Source organism: Puma concolor, chromosome E3 (assembly GCF_028749965.1).
Source record: "Puma concolor isolate L17-30 chromosome E3, mPumCon1.1.hap2, whole genome shotgun sequence".
NCBI lineage: Eukaryota > Metazoa > Chordata > Mammalia > Carnivora > Felidae > Puma > Puma concolor.
Window position 1 is genome coordinate 17,219,852 of NC_141682.1, and position 15,598 is coordinate 17,235,449.

Below are 15,598 nucleotides of genomic sequence, written 5' to 3' on the forward strand. Positions count from 1 at the left end.
GGAACAAGGCTTCCCCACCGTGCTGTGTCACAGGGTTCACTCTGTGGCGCCCTTTGCAGCCTGGCTCCGCACAGCTTGGCACACACGTCTAGCTTCGGGAAATGAGAAGGTCGTCACAGCAAGGCTGCGGCCCAGTGTTGTTCCACCCCAGGAGTGTGTGGCGCTCTCCGCACAGGCCGCGCGTCGTTTCCCAGACACTTGTCACTTGGTGAAACCCGGTTAGGTGTGGAAAGGGTATCGCCGCACCGAGCTTCCACACAGCTCCCATGGTGGACACGTCGCGTTCAGCAACCCCGTCTCGGTGGTGCCAAGGCTTCTAACTGTGGGAAACGAGATGTTCGTCCCAAGAGGGGTCTTATCGCCCCACTCCGCCACCGTCCCGCAAGCACACTCCCACCGCGTCCTTACCTGCACGTCAGCCCAGGGAGCTTTCCTTGTCGGCCAGCGTCAGTGTTCCAACACTTGTGTACGTTAGCGACACCCCATATGTCAGGGGCTAGACGGTGTCCCCACCTCGAGGCTTCCGAGAGGCGCGGAGACGGCACTGGCCGGAGAGCTCCGTGCCCCGCGGGGCCTGCAGACACTGCTGACACGAGGGAAGCAGGATGGGTTCTCGGAGAAGGATTGCCCATAGTGTCTCTCGAGCGAGTTCTGCTTCCGGCACTGTCGTCTTTTTGCCCCACCGGGGTTTTCCCACCCCCTGACTGTGTGGAACGAGGTGTCCGTCCGTGGGACAGGTGGAGTCACCGGAGCGGGGTTTCTCCAGATGAGCTTAGGACAGTGTAAGGCCCGGGGCCGGTACGCCTACCGCCACACTTCTGACTTCCCCGAGTCCACTGAGGTTAGGGGCGGTCGCGTACGGCACAGCCTTGCTTCTGGCAGAAGCACACGGGGCGCATCCCTGGGAGGCCCCGGAAACATTCCCAACCCTTGGAACTTTAGGGGAAGGAGAAGTTGGTCGACATCTGGATCCCGCCCCCTGTTGGCTGCACAGCGTAGGGGGCACGGGGCTCGCCTCGTGGGCCCAGCCGGGCTTCTCAGCAGACACTTCGTGCTTAGGGAAAAGGGCTGACAGTTGAAAGCGGCCCTCCGCACGAGTGTGCTTCCCGCAGCGGAGTCGAGGGGACGGGCCCTGTGGGTCCCGCAGTGCTCTCCAGCAAGCGCTTCCTCCTTAGTGGAACAGCATGTTGGTTGAAAGCTGCCTCTCCCCAACCGGACTTTCTCTGGCAGAGTTCAGTCCCTGGGACTTTCAAGGCAGGCACGGCAGGCTCTTTCCAAAGGCTTCTTCCTTCGTGAAGGTTCAAGGAGAGGGGCTCGTCCCACGCTGAGTTTTCACAGAGTGGAGTCCGTGGCCTTGCCCTGCGAGTTGCCCGCGGGGGTGTTCGAAGCCTGCCAACCTGGTGAAACCAGGCGTTTGCTGAGCTGGAACAAGGCTTCCCCACCGTGCTGTGTCACAGGGTTCACTCTGTGGCGCCCTTTGCAGCCTGGCTCCGCACAGCTTGGCACACACGTCTAGCTTCGGGAAATGAGAAGGTCGTCACAGCAAGGCTGCGGCCCAGTGTTGTTCCACCCCAGGAGTGTGTGGCGCTCTCCGCACAGGCCGCGCGTCGTTTCCCAGACACTTGTCACTTGGTGAAACCCGGTTAGGTGTGGAAAGGGTATCGCCGCACCGAGCTTCCACACAGCTCCCATGGTGGACACGTCGCGTTCAGCAACCCCGTCTCGGTGGTGCCAAGGCTTCTAACTGTGGGAAACGAGATGTTCGTCCCAAGAGGGGTCTTATCGCCCCACTCCGCCACCGTCCCGCAAGCACACTCCCACCGCGTCCTTACCTGCACGTCAGCCCAGGGAGCTTTCCTTGTCGGCCAGCGTCAGTGTTCCAACACTTGTGTACGTTAGCGACACCCCATATGTCAGGGGCTAGACGGTGTCCCCACCTCGAGGCTTCCGAGAGGCGCGGAGACGGCACTGGCCGGAGAGCTCCGTGCCCCGCGGGGCCTGCAGACACTGCTGACACGAGGGAAGCAGGATGGGTTCTCGGAGAAGGATTGCCCATAGTGTCTCTCGAGCGAGTTCTGCTTCCGGCACTGTCGTCTTTTTGCCCCACCGGGGTTTTCCCACCCCCTGACTGTGTGGAACGAGGTGTCCGTCCGTGGGACAGGTGGAGTCACCGGAGCGGGGTTTCTCCAGATGAGCTTAGGACAGTGTAAGGCCAGGGGCCGGTACGCCTACCGCCACACTTCTGACTTCCCCGAGTCCACTGAGGTTAGGGGCGGTCGCGTACGGCACAGCCTTGCTTCTGGCAGAAGCACACGGGGCGCATCCCTGGGAGGCCCCGGAAACATTCCCAACCCTTGGAACTTTAGGGGAAGGAGAAGTTGGTCGACATCTGGATCCCGCCCCCTGTTGGCTGCACAGCGTAGGGGGCACGGGGCTCGCCTCGTGGGCCCAGCCGGGCTTCTCAGCAGACACTTCGTGCTTAGGGAAAAGGGCTGACAGTTGAAAGCGGCCCTCCGCACGAGTGTGCTTCCCGCAGCGGAGTCGAGGGGACGGGCCCTGTGGGTCCCGCAGTGCTCTCCAGCAAGCGCTTCCTCCTTAGGGGAACAGCGTGTTGGTTGAAAGCTGCCTCTCCCCAACCGGACTTTCTCTGGCAGAGTTCAGTCCCTGGGACTTTCAAGGCAGGCACGGCAGGCTCTTTCCAAAGGCTTCTTCCTTCGTGAAGGTTCAAGGAGAGGGGCTCGTCCCACGCTGAGTTTTCACAGAGTGGAGTCCGTGGCCTTGCCCTGCGAGTTGCCCGCGGGGGTGTTCGAAGCCTGCCAACCTGGTGAAACCAGGCGTTTGCTGAGCTGGAACAAGGCTTCCCCACCGTGCTGTGTCACAGGGTTCACTCTGTGGCGCCCTTTGCAGCCTGGCTCCGCACAGCTTGGCACACACGTCTAGCTTCGGGAAATGAGAAGGTCGTCACAGCAAGGCTGCGGCCCAGTGTTGTTCCACCCCAGGAGTGTGTGGCGCTCTCCGCACAGGCCGCGCGTCGTTTCCCAGACACTTGTCACTTGGTGAAACCCGGTTAGGTGTGGAAAGGGTATCGCCGCACCGAGCTTCCACCCAGCTCCCATGGTGGACACGTCGCGTTCAGCAACCCCGTCTCGGTGGTGCCAAGGCTTCTAACTGTGGGAAACGAGATGTTCGTCCCAAGAGGGGTCTTATCGCCCCACTCCGCCACCGTCCCGCAAGCACACTCCCACCGCGTCCTTACCTGCACGTCAGCCCAGGGAGCTTTCCTTGTCGGCCAGCGTCAGTGTTCCAACACTTGTGTACGTTAGCGACACCCCATATGTCAGGGGCTAGACGGTGTCCCCACCTCGAGGCTTCCGAGAGGCGCGGAGACGGCACTGGCCGGAGAGCTCCGTGCCCCGCGGGGCCTGCAGACACTGCTGACACGAGGGAAGCAGGATGGGTTCTCGGAGACGGATTGCCCATAGTGTCTCTCGAGCGAGTTCTGCTTCCGGCACTGTCGTCTTTTTGCCCCACCGGGGTTTTCCCACCCCCTGACTGTGTGGAACGAGGTGTCCGTCCGTGGGACAGGTGGAGTCACCGGAGCGGGGTTTCTCCAGATGAGCTTAGGACAGTGTAAGGCCCGGGGCCGGTACGCCTACCGCCACACTTCTGACTTCCCCGAGTCCACTGAGGTTAGGGGCGGTCGCGTACGGCACAGCCTTGCTTCTGGCAGAAGCACACGGGGCGCATCCCTGGGAGGCCCCGGAAACATTCCCAACCCTTGGAACTTTAGGGGAAGGAGAAGTTGGTCGACATCTGGATCCCGCCCCCTGTTGGCTGCACAGCGTAGGGGGCACGGGGCTCGCCTCGTCGGCCCAGCCGGGCTTCTCAGCAGACACTTCGTGCTTAGGGAAAAGGGCTGACAGTTGAAAGCGGCCCTCCGCACGAGTGTGCTTCCCGCAGCGGAGTCGAGGGGACGGGCCCTGTGGGTCCCGCAGTGCTCTCCAGCAAGCGCTTCCTCCTTAGGGGAACAGCGTGTTGGTTGAAAGCTGCCTCTCCCCAACCGGACTTTCTCTGGCAGAGTTCAGTCCCTGGGACTTTCAAGGCAGGCACGGCAGGCTCTTTCCAAAGGCTTCTTCCTTCGTGAAGGTTCAAGGAGAGGGGCTCGTCCCACGCTGAGTTTTCACAGAGTGGAGTCCGTGGCCTTGCCCTGCGAGTTGCCCGCGGGGGTGTTCGAAGCCTGCCAACCTGGTGAAACCAGGCGTTTGCTGAGCTGGAACAAGGCTTCCCCACCGTGCTGTGTCACAGGGTTCACTCTGTGGCGCCCTTTGCAGCCTGGCTCCGCACAGCTTGGCACACACGTCTAGCTTCGGGAAATGAGAAGGTCGTCACAGCAAGGCTGCGGCCCAGTGTTGTTCCACCCCAGGAGTGTGTGGCGCTCTCCGCACAGGCCGCGCGTCGTTTCCCAGACACTTGTCACTTGGTGAAACCCGGTTAGGTGTGGAAAGGGTATCGCCGCACCGAGCTTCCACCCAGCTCCCATGGTGGACACGTCGCGTTCAGCAACCCCGTCTCGGTGGTGCCAAGGCTTCTAACTGTGGGAAACGAGATGTTCGTCCCAAGAGGGGTCTTATCGCCCCACTCCGCCACCGTCCCGCAAGCACACTCCCACCGCGTCCTTACCTGCACGTCAGCCCAGGGAGCTTTCCTTGTCGGCCAGCGTCAGTGTTCCAACACTTGTGTACGTTAGCGACACCCCATATGTCAGGGGCTAGACGGTGTCCCCACCTCGAGGCTTCCGAGAGGCGCGGAGACGGCACTGGCCGGAGAGCTCCGTGCCCCGCGGGGCCTGCAGACACTGCTGACACGAGGGAAGCAAGATGGGTTCTCGGAGACGGATTGCCCATAGTGTCTCTCGAGCGAGTTCTGCTTCCGGCACTGTCGTCTTTTTGCCCCACCGGGGTTTTCCCACCCCCTGACTGTGTGGAACGAGGTGTCCGTCCGTGGGACAGGTGGAGTCACCGGAGCGGGGTTTCTCCAGATGAGCTTAGGACAGTGTAAGGCCAGGGGCCGGTACGCCTACCGCCACACTTCTGACTTCCCCGAGTCCACTGAGGTTAGGGGCGGTCGCGTACGGCACAGCCTTGCTTCTGGCAGAAGCACACGGGGCGCATCCCTGGGAGGCCCCGGAAACATTCCCAACCCTTGGAACTTTAGGGGAAGGAGAAGTTGGTCGACATCTGGATCCCGCCCCCTGTTGGCTGCACAGCGTAGGGGGCACGGGGCTCGCCTCGTCGGCCCAGCCGGGCTTCTCAGCAGACACTTCGTGCTTAGGGAAAAGGGCTGACAGTTGAAAGCGGCCCTCCGCACGAGTGTGCTTCCCGCAGCGGAGTCGAGGGGACGGGCCCTGTGGGTCCCGCAGTGCTCTCCAGCAAGCGCTTCCTCCTTAGGGGAACAGCGTGTTGGTTGAAAGCTGCCTCTCCCCAACCGGACTTTCTCTGGCAGAGTTCAGTCCCTGGGACTTTCAAGGCAGGCACGGCAGGCTCTTTCCAAAGGCTTCTTCCTTCGTGAAGGTTCAAGGAGAGGGGCTCGTCCCACGCTGAGTTTTCACAGAGTGGAGTCCGTGGCCTTGCCCTGCGAGTTGCCCGCGGGGGTGTTCGAAGCCTGCCAACCTGGTGAAACCAGGCGTTTGCTGAGCTGGAACAAGGCTTCCCCACCGTGCTGTGTCACAGGGTTCACTCTGTGGCGCCCTTTGCAGCCTGGCTCCGCACAGCTTGGCACACACGTCTAGCTTCGGGAAATGAGAAGGTCGTCACAGCAAGGCTGCGGCCCAGTGTTGTTCCACCCCAGGAGTGTGTGGCGCTCTCCGCACAGGCCGCGCGTCGTTTCCCAGACACTTGTCACTTGGTGAAACCCGGTTAGGTGTGGAAAGGGTATCGCCGCACCGAGCTTCCACCCAGCTCCCATGGTGGACACGTCGCGTTCAGCAACCCCGTCTCGGTGGTGCCAAGGCTTCTAACTGTGGGAAACGAGATGTTCGTCCCAAGAGGGGTCTTATCGCCCCACTCCGCCACCGTCCCGCAAGCACACTCCCACCGCGTCCTTACCTGCACGTCAGCCCAGGGAGCTTTCCTTGTCGGCCAGCGTCAGTGTTCCAACACTTGTGTACGTTAGCGACACCCCATATGTCAGGGGCTAGACGGTGTCCCCACCTCGAGGCTTCCGAGAGGCGCGGAGACGGCACTGGCCGGAGAGCTCCGTGCCCCGCGGGGCCTGCAGACACTGCTGACACGAGGGAAGCAGGATGGGTTCTCGGAGACGGATTGCCCATAGTGTCTCTCGAGCGAGTTCTGCTTCCGGCACTGTCGTCTTTTTGCCCCACCGGGGTTTTCCCACCCCCTGACTGTGTGGAACGAGGTGTCCGTCCGTGGGACAGGTGGAGTCACCGGAGCGGGGTTTCTCCAGATGAGCTTAGGACAGTGTAAGGCCAGGGGCCGGTACGCCTACCGCCACACTTCTGACTTCCCCGAGTCCACTGAGGTTAGGGGCGGTCGCGTACGGCACAGCCTTGCTTCTGGCAGAAGCACACGGGGCGCATCCCTGGGAGGCCCCGGAAACATTCCCAACCCTTGGAACTTTAGGGGAAGGAGAAGTTGGTCGACATCTGGATCCCGCCCCCTGTTGGCTGCACAGCGTAGGGGGCACGGGGCTCGCCTCGTCGGCCCAGCCGGGCTTCTCAGCAGACACTTCGTGCTTAGGGAAAAGGGCTGACAGTTGAAAGCGGCCCTCCGCACGAGTGTGCTTCCCGCAGCGGAGTCGAGGGGACGGGCCCTGTGGGTCCCGCAGTGCTCTCCAGCAAGCGCTTCCTCCTTAGGGGAACAGCGTGTTGGTTGAAAGCTGCCTCTCCCCAACCGGACTTTCTCTGGCAGAGTTCATTCCCTGGGACTTTCAAGGCAGGCACGGCAGGCTCTTTCCAAAGGCTTCTTCCTTCGTGAAGGTTCAAGGAGAGGGGCTCGTCCCACGCTGAGTTTTCACAGAGTGGAGTCCGTGGCCTTGCCCTGCGAGTTGCCCGCGGGGGTGTTCGAAGCCTGCCAACCTGGTGAAACCAGGCGTTTGCTGAGCTGGAACAAGGCTTCCCCACCGTGCTGTGTCACAGGGTTCACTCTGTGGCGCCCTTTGCAGCCTGGCTCCGCACAGCTTGGCACACACGTCTAGCTTCGGGAAATGAGAAGGTCGTCACAGCAAGGCTGCGGCCCAGTGTTGTTCCACCCCAGGAGTGTGTGGCGCTCTCCGCACAGGCCGCGCGTCGTTTCCCAGACACTTGTCACTTGGTGAAACCCGGTTAGGTGTGGAAAGGGTATCGCCGCACCGAGCTTCCACCCAGCTCCCATGGTGGACACGTCGCGTTCAGCAACCCCGTCTCGGTGGTGCCAAGGCTTCTAACTGTGGGAAACGAGATGTTCGTCCCAAGAGGGGTCTTATCGCCCCACTCCGCCACCGTCCCGCAAGCACACTCCCACCGCGTCCTTACCTGCACGTCAGCCCAGGGAGCTTTCCTTGTCGGCCAGCGTCAGTGTTCCAACACTTGTGTACGTTAGCGACACCCCATATGTCAGGGGCTAGACGGTGTCCCCACCTCGAGGCTTCCGAGAGGCGCGGAGACGGCACTGGCCGGAGAGCTCCGTGCCCCGCGGGGCCTGCAGACACTGCTGACACGAGGGAAGCAGGATGGGTTCTCGGAGACGGATTGCCCATAGTGTCTCTCGAGCGAGTTCTGCTTCCGGCACTGTCGTCTTTTTGCCCCACCGGGGTTTTCCCACCCCCTGACTGTGTGGAACGAGGTGTCCGTCCGTGGGACAGGTGGAGTCACCGGAGCGGGGTTTCTCCAGATGAGCTTAGGACAGTGTAAGGCCAGGGGCCGGTACGCCTACCGCCACACTTCTGACTTCCCCGAGTCCACTGAGGTTAGGGGCGGTCGCGTACGGCACAGCCTTGCTTCTGGCAGAAGCACACGGGGCGCATCCCTGGGAGGCCCCGGAAACATTCCCAACCCTTGGAACTTTAGGGGAAGGAGAAGTTGGTCGACATCTGGATCCCGCCCCCTGTTGGCTGCACAGCGTAGGGGGCACGGGGCTCGCCTCGTCGGCCCAGCCGGGCTTCTCAGCAGACACTTCGTGCTTAGGGAAAAGGGCTGACAGTTGAAAGCGGCCCTCCGCACGAGTGTGCTTCCCGCAGCGGAGTCGAGGGGACGGGCCCTGTGGGTCCCGCAGTGCTCTCCAGCAAGCGCTTCCTCCTTAGGGGAACAGCGTGTTGGTTGAAAGCTGCCTCTCCCCAACCGGACTTTCTCTGGCAGAGTTCATTCCCTGGGACTTTCAAGGCAGGCACGGCAGGCTCTTTCCAAAGGCTTCTTCCTTCGTGAAGGTTCAAGGAGAGGGGCTCGTCCCACGCTGAGTTTTCACAGAGTGGAGTCCGTGGCCTTGCCCTGCGAGTTGCCCGCGGGGGTGTTCGAAGCCTGCCAACCTGGTGAAACCAGGCGTTTGCTGAGCTGGAACAAGGCTTCCCCACCGTGCTGTGTCACAGGGTTCACTCTGTGGCGCCCTTTGCAGCCTGGCTCCGCACAGCTTGGCACACACGTCTAGCTTCGGGAAATGAGAAGGTCGTCACAGCAAGGCTGCGGCCCAGTGTTGTTCCACCCCAGGAGTGTGTGGCGCTCTCCGCACAGGCCGCGCGTCGTTTCCCAGACACTTGTCACTTGGTGAAACCCGGTTAGGTGTGGAAAGGGTATCGCCGCACCGAGCTTCCACCCAGCTCCCATGGTGGACACGTCGCGTTCAGCAACCCCGTCTCGGTGGTGCCAAGGCTTCTAACTGTGGGAAACGAGATGTTCGTCCCAAGAGGGGTCTTATCGCCCCACTCCGCCACCGTCCCGCAAGCACACTCCCACCGCGTCCTTACCTGCACGTCAGCCCAGGGAGCTTTCCTTGTCGGCCAGCGTCAGTGTTCCAACACTTGTGTACGTTAGCGACACCCCATATGTCAGGGGCTAGACGGTGTCCCCACCTCGAGGCTTCCGAGAGGCGCGGAGACGGCACTGGCCGGAGAGCTCCGTGCCCCGCGGGGCCTGCAGACACTGCTGACACGAGGGAAGCAAGATGGGTTCTCGGAGACGGATTGCCCATAGTGTCTCTCGAGCGAGTTCTGCTTCCGGCACTGTCGTCTTTTTGCCCCACCGGGGTTTTCCCACCCCCTGACTGTGTGGAACGAGGTGTCCGTCCGTGGGACAGGTGGAGTCACCGGAGCGGGGTTTCTCCAGATGAGCTTAGGACAGTGTAAGGCCAGGGGCCGGTACGCCTACCGCCACACTTCTGACTTCCCCGAGTCCACTGAGGTTAGGGGCGGTCGCGTACGGCACAGCCTTGCTTCTGGCAGAAGCACACGGGGCGCATCCCTGGGAGGCCCCGGAAACATTCCCAACCCTTGGAACTTTAGGGGAAGGAGAAGTTGGTCGACATCTGGATCCCGCCCCCTGTTGGCTGCACAGCGTAGGGGGCACGGGGCTCGCCTCGTCGGCCCAGCCGGGCTTCTCAGCAGACACTTCGTGCTTAGGGAAAAGGGCTGACAGTTGAAAGCGGCCCTCCGCACGAGTGTGCTTCCCGCAGCGGAGTCGAGGGGACGGGCCCTGTGGGTCCCGCAGTGCTCTCCAGCAAGCGCTTCCTCCTTAGGGGAACAGCGTGTTGGTTGAAAGCTGCCTCTCCCCAACCGGACTTTCTCTGGCAGAGTTCAGTCCCTGGGACTTTCAAGGCAGGCACGGCAGGCTCTTTCCAAAGGCTTCTTCCTTCGTGAAGGTTCAAGGAGAGGGGCTCGTCCCACGCTGAGTTTTCACAGAGTGGAGTCCGTGGCCTTGCCCTGCGAGTTGCCCGCGGGGGTGTTCGAAGCCTGCCAACCTGGTGAAACCAGGCGTTTGCTGAGCTGGAACAAGGCTTCCCCACCGTGCTGTGTCACAGGGTTCACTCTGTGGCGCCCTTTGCAGCCTGGCTCCGCACAGCTTGGCACACACGTCTAGCTTCGGGAAATGAGAAGGTCGTCACAGCAAGGCTGCGGCCCAGTGTTGTTCCACCCCAGGAGTGTGTGGCGCTCTCCGCACAGGCCGCGCGTCGTTTCCCAGACACTTGTCACTTGGTGAAACCCGGTTAGGTGTGGAAAGGGTATCGCCGCACCGAGCTTCCACCCAGCTCCCATGGTGGACACGTCGCGTTCAGCAACCCCGTCTCGGTGGTGCCAAGGCTTCTAACTGTGGGAAACGAGATGTTCGTCCCAAGAGGGGTCTTATCGCCCCACTCCGCCACCGTCCCGCAAGCACACTCCCACCGCGTCCTTACCTGCACGTCAGCCCAGGGAGCTTTCCTTGTCGGCCAGCGTCAGTGTTCCAACACTTGTGTACGTTAGCGACACCCCATATGTCAGGGGCTAGACGGTGTCCCCACCTCGAGGCTTCCGAGAGGCGCGGAGACGGCACTGGCCGGAGAGCTCCGTGCCCCGCGGGGCCTGCAGACACTGCTGACACGAGGGAAGCAAGATGGGTTCTCGGAGACGGATTGCCCATAGTGTCTCTCGAGCGAGTTCTGCTTCCGGCACTGTCGTCTTTTTGCCCCACCGGGGTTTTCCCACCCCCTGACTGTGTGGAACGAGGTGTCCGTCCGTGGGACAGGTGGAGTCACCGGAGCGGGGTTTCTCCAGATGAGCTTAGGACAGTGTAAGGCCAGGGGCCGGTACGCCTACCGCCACACTTCTGACTTCCCCGAGTCCACTGAGGTTAGGGGCGGTCGCGTACGGCACAGCCTTGCTTCTGGCAGAAGCACACGGGGCGCATCCCTGGGAGGCCCCGGAAACATTCCCAACCCTTGGAACTTTAGGGGAAGGAGAAGTTGGTCGACATCTGGATCCCGCCCCCTGTTGGCTGCACAGCGTAGGGGGCACGGGGCTCGCCTCGTCGGCCCAGCCGGGCTTCTCAGCAGACACTTCGTGCTTAGGGAAAAGGGCTGACAGTTGAAAGCGGCCCTCCGCACGAGTGTGCTTCCCGCAGCGGAGTCGAGGGGACGGGCCCTGTGGGTCCCGCAGTGCTCTCCAGCAAGCGCTTCCTCCTTAGGGGAACAGCGTGTTGGTTGAAAGCTGCCTCTCCCCAACCGGACTTTCTCTGGCAGAGTTCAGTCCCTGGGACTTTCAAGGCAGGCACGGCAGGCTCTTTCCAAAGGCTTCTTCCTTCGTGAAGGTTCAAGGAGAGGGGCTCGTCCCACGCTGAGTTTTCACAGAGTGGAGTCCGTGGCCTTGCCCTGCGAGTTGCCCGCGGGGGTGTTCGAAGCCTGCCAACCTGGTGAAACCAGGCGTTTGCTGAGCTGGAACAAGGCTTCCCCACCGTGCTGTGTCACAGGGTTCACTCTGTGGCGCCCTTTGCAGCCTGGCTCCGCACAGCTTGGCACACACGTCTAGCTTCGGGAAATGAGAAGGTCGTCACAGCAAGGCTGCGGCCCAGTGTTGTTCCACCCCAGGAGTGTGTGGCGCTCTCCGCACAGGCCGCGCGTCGTTTCCCAGACACTTGTCACTTGGTGAAACCCGGTTAGGTGTGGAAAGGGTATCGCCGCACCGAGCTTCCACCCAGCTCCCATGGTGGACACGTCGCGTTCAGCAACCCCGTCTCGGTGGTGCCAAGGCTTCTAACTGTGGGAAACGAGATGTTCGTCCCAAGAGGGGTCTTATCGCCCCACTCCGCCACCGTCCCGCAAGCACACTCCCACCGCGTCCTTACCTGCACGTCAGCCCAGGGAGCTTTCCTTGTCGGCCAGCGTCAGTGTTCCAACACTTGTGTACGTTAGCGACACCCCATATGTCAGGGGCTAGACGGTGTCCCCACCTCGAGGCTTCCGAGAGGCGCGGAGACGGCACTGCCCGGAGAGCTCCGCGCCCCGCGGGGCCTGCAGACACTGCTGACACGAGGGAAGCAGGATGGGTTCTCGGAGACGGATTGCCCATAGTGTCTCTCGAGCGAGTTCTGCTTCCGGCACTGTCGTCTTCTTGCCCCACCGGGGTTTTCCCACCCCCTGACTGTGTGGAACGAGGTGTCCGTCCGTGGGACAGGTGGAGTCACCGGAGCGGGGTTTCTCCAGATGAGCTTAGGACAGTGTAAGGCCAGGGGCCGGTACGCCTACCGCCACACTTCTGACTTCCCCGAGTCCACTGAGGTTAGGGGCGGTCGCGTACGGCACAGCCTTGCTTCTGGCAGAAGCACACGGGGCGCATCCCTGGGAGGCCCCGGAAACATTCCCAACCCTTGGAACTTTAGGGGAAGGAGAAGTTGGTCGACATCTGGATCCCGCCCCCTGTTGGCTGCACAGCGTAGGGGGCACGGGGCTCGCCTCGTCGGCCCAGCCGGGCTTCTCAGCAGACACTTCGTGCTTAGGGAAAAGGGCTGACAGTTGAAAGCGGCCCTCCGCACGAGTGTGCTTCCCGCAGCGGAGTCGAGGGGACGGGCCCTGTGGGTCCCGCAGTGCTCTCCAGCAAGCGCTTCCTCCTTAGGGGAACAGCGTGTTGGTTGAAAGCTGCCTCTCCCCAACCGGACTTTCTCTGGCAGAGTTCAGTCCCTGGGACTTTCAAGGCAGGCACGGCAGGCTCTTTCCAAAGGCTTCTTCCTTCGTGAAGGTTCAAGGAGAGGGGCTCGTCCCACGCTGAGTTTTCACAGAGTGGAGTCCGTGGCCTTGCCCTGCGAGTTGCCCGCGGGGGTGTTCGAAGCCTGCCAACCTGGTGAAACCAGGCGTTTGCTGAGCTGGAACAAGGCTTCCCCACCGTGCTGTGTCACAGGGTTCACTCTGTGGCGCCCTTTGCAGCCTGGCTCCGCACAGCTTGGCACACACGTCTAGCTTCGGGAAATGAGAAGGTCGTCACAGCAAGGCTGCGGCCCAGTGTTGTTCCACCCCAGGAGTGTGTGGCGCTCTCCGCACAGGCCGCGCGTCGTTTCCCAGACACTTGTCACTTGGTGAAACCCGGTTAGGTGTGGAAAGGGTATCGCCGCACCGAGCTTCCACCCAGCTCCCATGGTGGACACGTCGCGTTCAGCAACCCCGTCTCGGTGGTGCCAAGGCTTCTAACTGTGGGAAACGAGATGTTCGTCCCAAGAGGGGTCTTATCGCCCCACTCCGCCACCGTCCCGCAAGCACACTCCCACCGCGTCCTTACCTGCACGTCAGCCCAGGGAGCTTTCCTTGTCGGCCAGCGTCAGTGTTCCAACACTTGTGTACGTTAGCGACACCCCATATGTCAGGGGCTAGACGGTGTCCCCACCTCGAGGCTTCCGAGAGGCGCGGAGACGGCACTGGCCGGAGAGCTCCGTGCCCCGCGGGGCCTGCAGACACTGCTGACACGAGGGAAGCAAGATGGGTTCTCGGAGACGGATTGCCCATAGTGTCTCTCGAGCGAGTTCTGCTTCCGGCACTGTCGTCTTTTTGCCCCACCGGGGTTTTCCCACCCCCTGACTGTGTGGAACGAGGTGTCCGTCCGTGGGACAGGTGGAGTCACCGGAGCGGGGTTTCTCCAGATGAGCTTAGGACAGTGTAAGGCCAGGGGCCGGTACGCCTACCGCCACACTTCTGACTTCCCCGAGTCCACTGAGGTTAGGGGCGGTCGCGTACGGCACAGCCTTGCTTCTGGCAGAAGCACACGGGGCGCATCCCTGGGAGGCCCCGGAAACATTCCCAACCCTTGGAACTTTAGGGGAAGGAGAAGTTGGTCGACATCTGGATCCCGCCCCCTGTTGGCTGCACAGCGTAGGGGGCACGGGGCTCGCCTCGTCGGCCCAGCCGGGCTTCTCAGCAGACACTTCGTGCTTAGGGAAAAGGGCTGACAGTTGAAAGCGGCCCTCCGCACGAGTGTGCTTCCCGCAGCGGAGTCGAGGGGACGGGCCCTGTGGGTCCCGCAGTGCTCTCCAGCAAGCGCTTCCTCCTTAGGGGAACAGCGTGTTGGTTGAAAGCTGCCTCTCCCCAACCGGACTTTCTCTGGCAGAGTTCAGTCCCTGGGACTTTCAAGGCAGGCACGGCAGGCTCTTTCCAAAGGCTTCTTCCTTCGTGAAGGTTCAAGGAGAGGGGCTCGTCCCACGCTGAGTTTTCACAGAGTGGAGTCCGTGGCCTTGCCCTGCGAGTTGCCCGCGGGGGTGTTCGAAGCCTGCCAACCTGGTGAAACCAGGCGTTTGCTGAGCTGGAACAAGGCTTCCCCACCGTGCTGTGTCACAGGGTTCACTCTGTGGCGCCCTTTGCAGCCTGGCTCCGCACAGCTTGGCACACACGTCTAGCTTCGGGAAATGAGAAGGTCGTCACAGCAAGGCTGCGGCCCAGTGTTGTTCCACCCCAGGAGTGTGTGGCGCTCTCCGCACAGGCCGCGCGTCGTTTCCCAGACACTTGTCACTTGGTGAAACCCGGTTAGGTGTGGAAAGGGTATCGCCGCACCGAGCTTCCACCCAGCTCCCATGGTGGACACGTCGCGTTCAGCAACCCCGTCTCGGTGGTGCCAAGGCTTCTAACTGTGGGAAACGAGATGTTCGTCCCAAGAGGGGTCTTATCGCCCCACTCCGCCACCGTCCCGCAAGCACACTCCCACCGCGTCCTTACCTGCACGTCAGCCCAGGGAGCTTTCCTTGTCGGCCAGCGTCAGTGTTCCAACACTTGTGTACGTTAGCGACACCCCATATGTCAGGGGCTAGACGGTGTCCCCACCTCGAGGCTTCCGAGAGGCGCGGAGACGGCACTGCCCGGAGAGCTCCGCGCCCCGCGGGGCCTGCAGACACTGCTGACACGAGGGAAGCAGGATGGGTTCTCGGAGACGGATTGCCCATAGTGTCTCTCGAGCGAGTTCTGCTTCCGGCACTGTCGTCTTCTTGCCCCACCGGGGTTTTCCCACCCCCTGACTGTGTGGAACGAGGTGTCCGTCCGTGGGACAGGTGGAGTCACCGGAGCGGGGTTTCTCCAGATGAGCTTAGGACAGTGTAAGGCCAGGGGCCGGTACGCCTACCGCCACACTTCTGACTTCCCCGAGTCCACTGAGGTTAGGGGCGGTCGCGTACGGCACAGCCTTGCTTCTGGCAGAAGCACACGGGGCGCATCCCTGGGAGGCCCCGGAAACATTCCCAACCCTTGGAACTTTAGGGGAAGGAGAAGTTGGTCGACATCTGGATCCCGCCCCCTGTTGGCTGCACAGCGTAGGGGGCACGGGGCTCGCCTCGTCGGCCCAGCCGGGCTTCTCAGCAGACACTTCGTGCTTAGGGAAAAGGGCTGACAGTTGAAAGCGGCCCTCCGCACGAGTGTGCTTCCCGCAGCGGAGTCGAGGGGACGGGCCCTGTGGGTCCCGCAGTGCTCTCCAGCAAGCGCTTCCTCCTTAGGGGAACAGCGTGTTGGTTGAAAGCTGCCTCTCCCCAACCGGACTTTCTCTGGCAGAGTTCAGTCCCTGGGACTTTCAAGGCAGGCACGGCAGGCTCTTTCCAAAGGCTTCTTCCTTCGTGAAGGTTCAAGGAGAGGGGCTCGTCCCACGCTGAGTTTTCACAGAGTGGAGTCCGTGGCCTTGC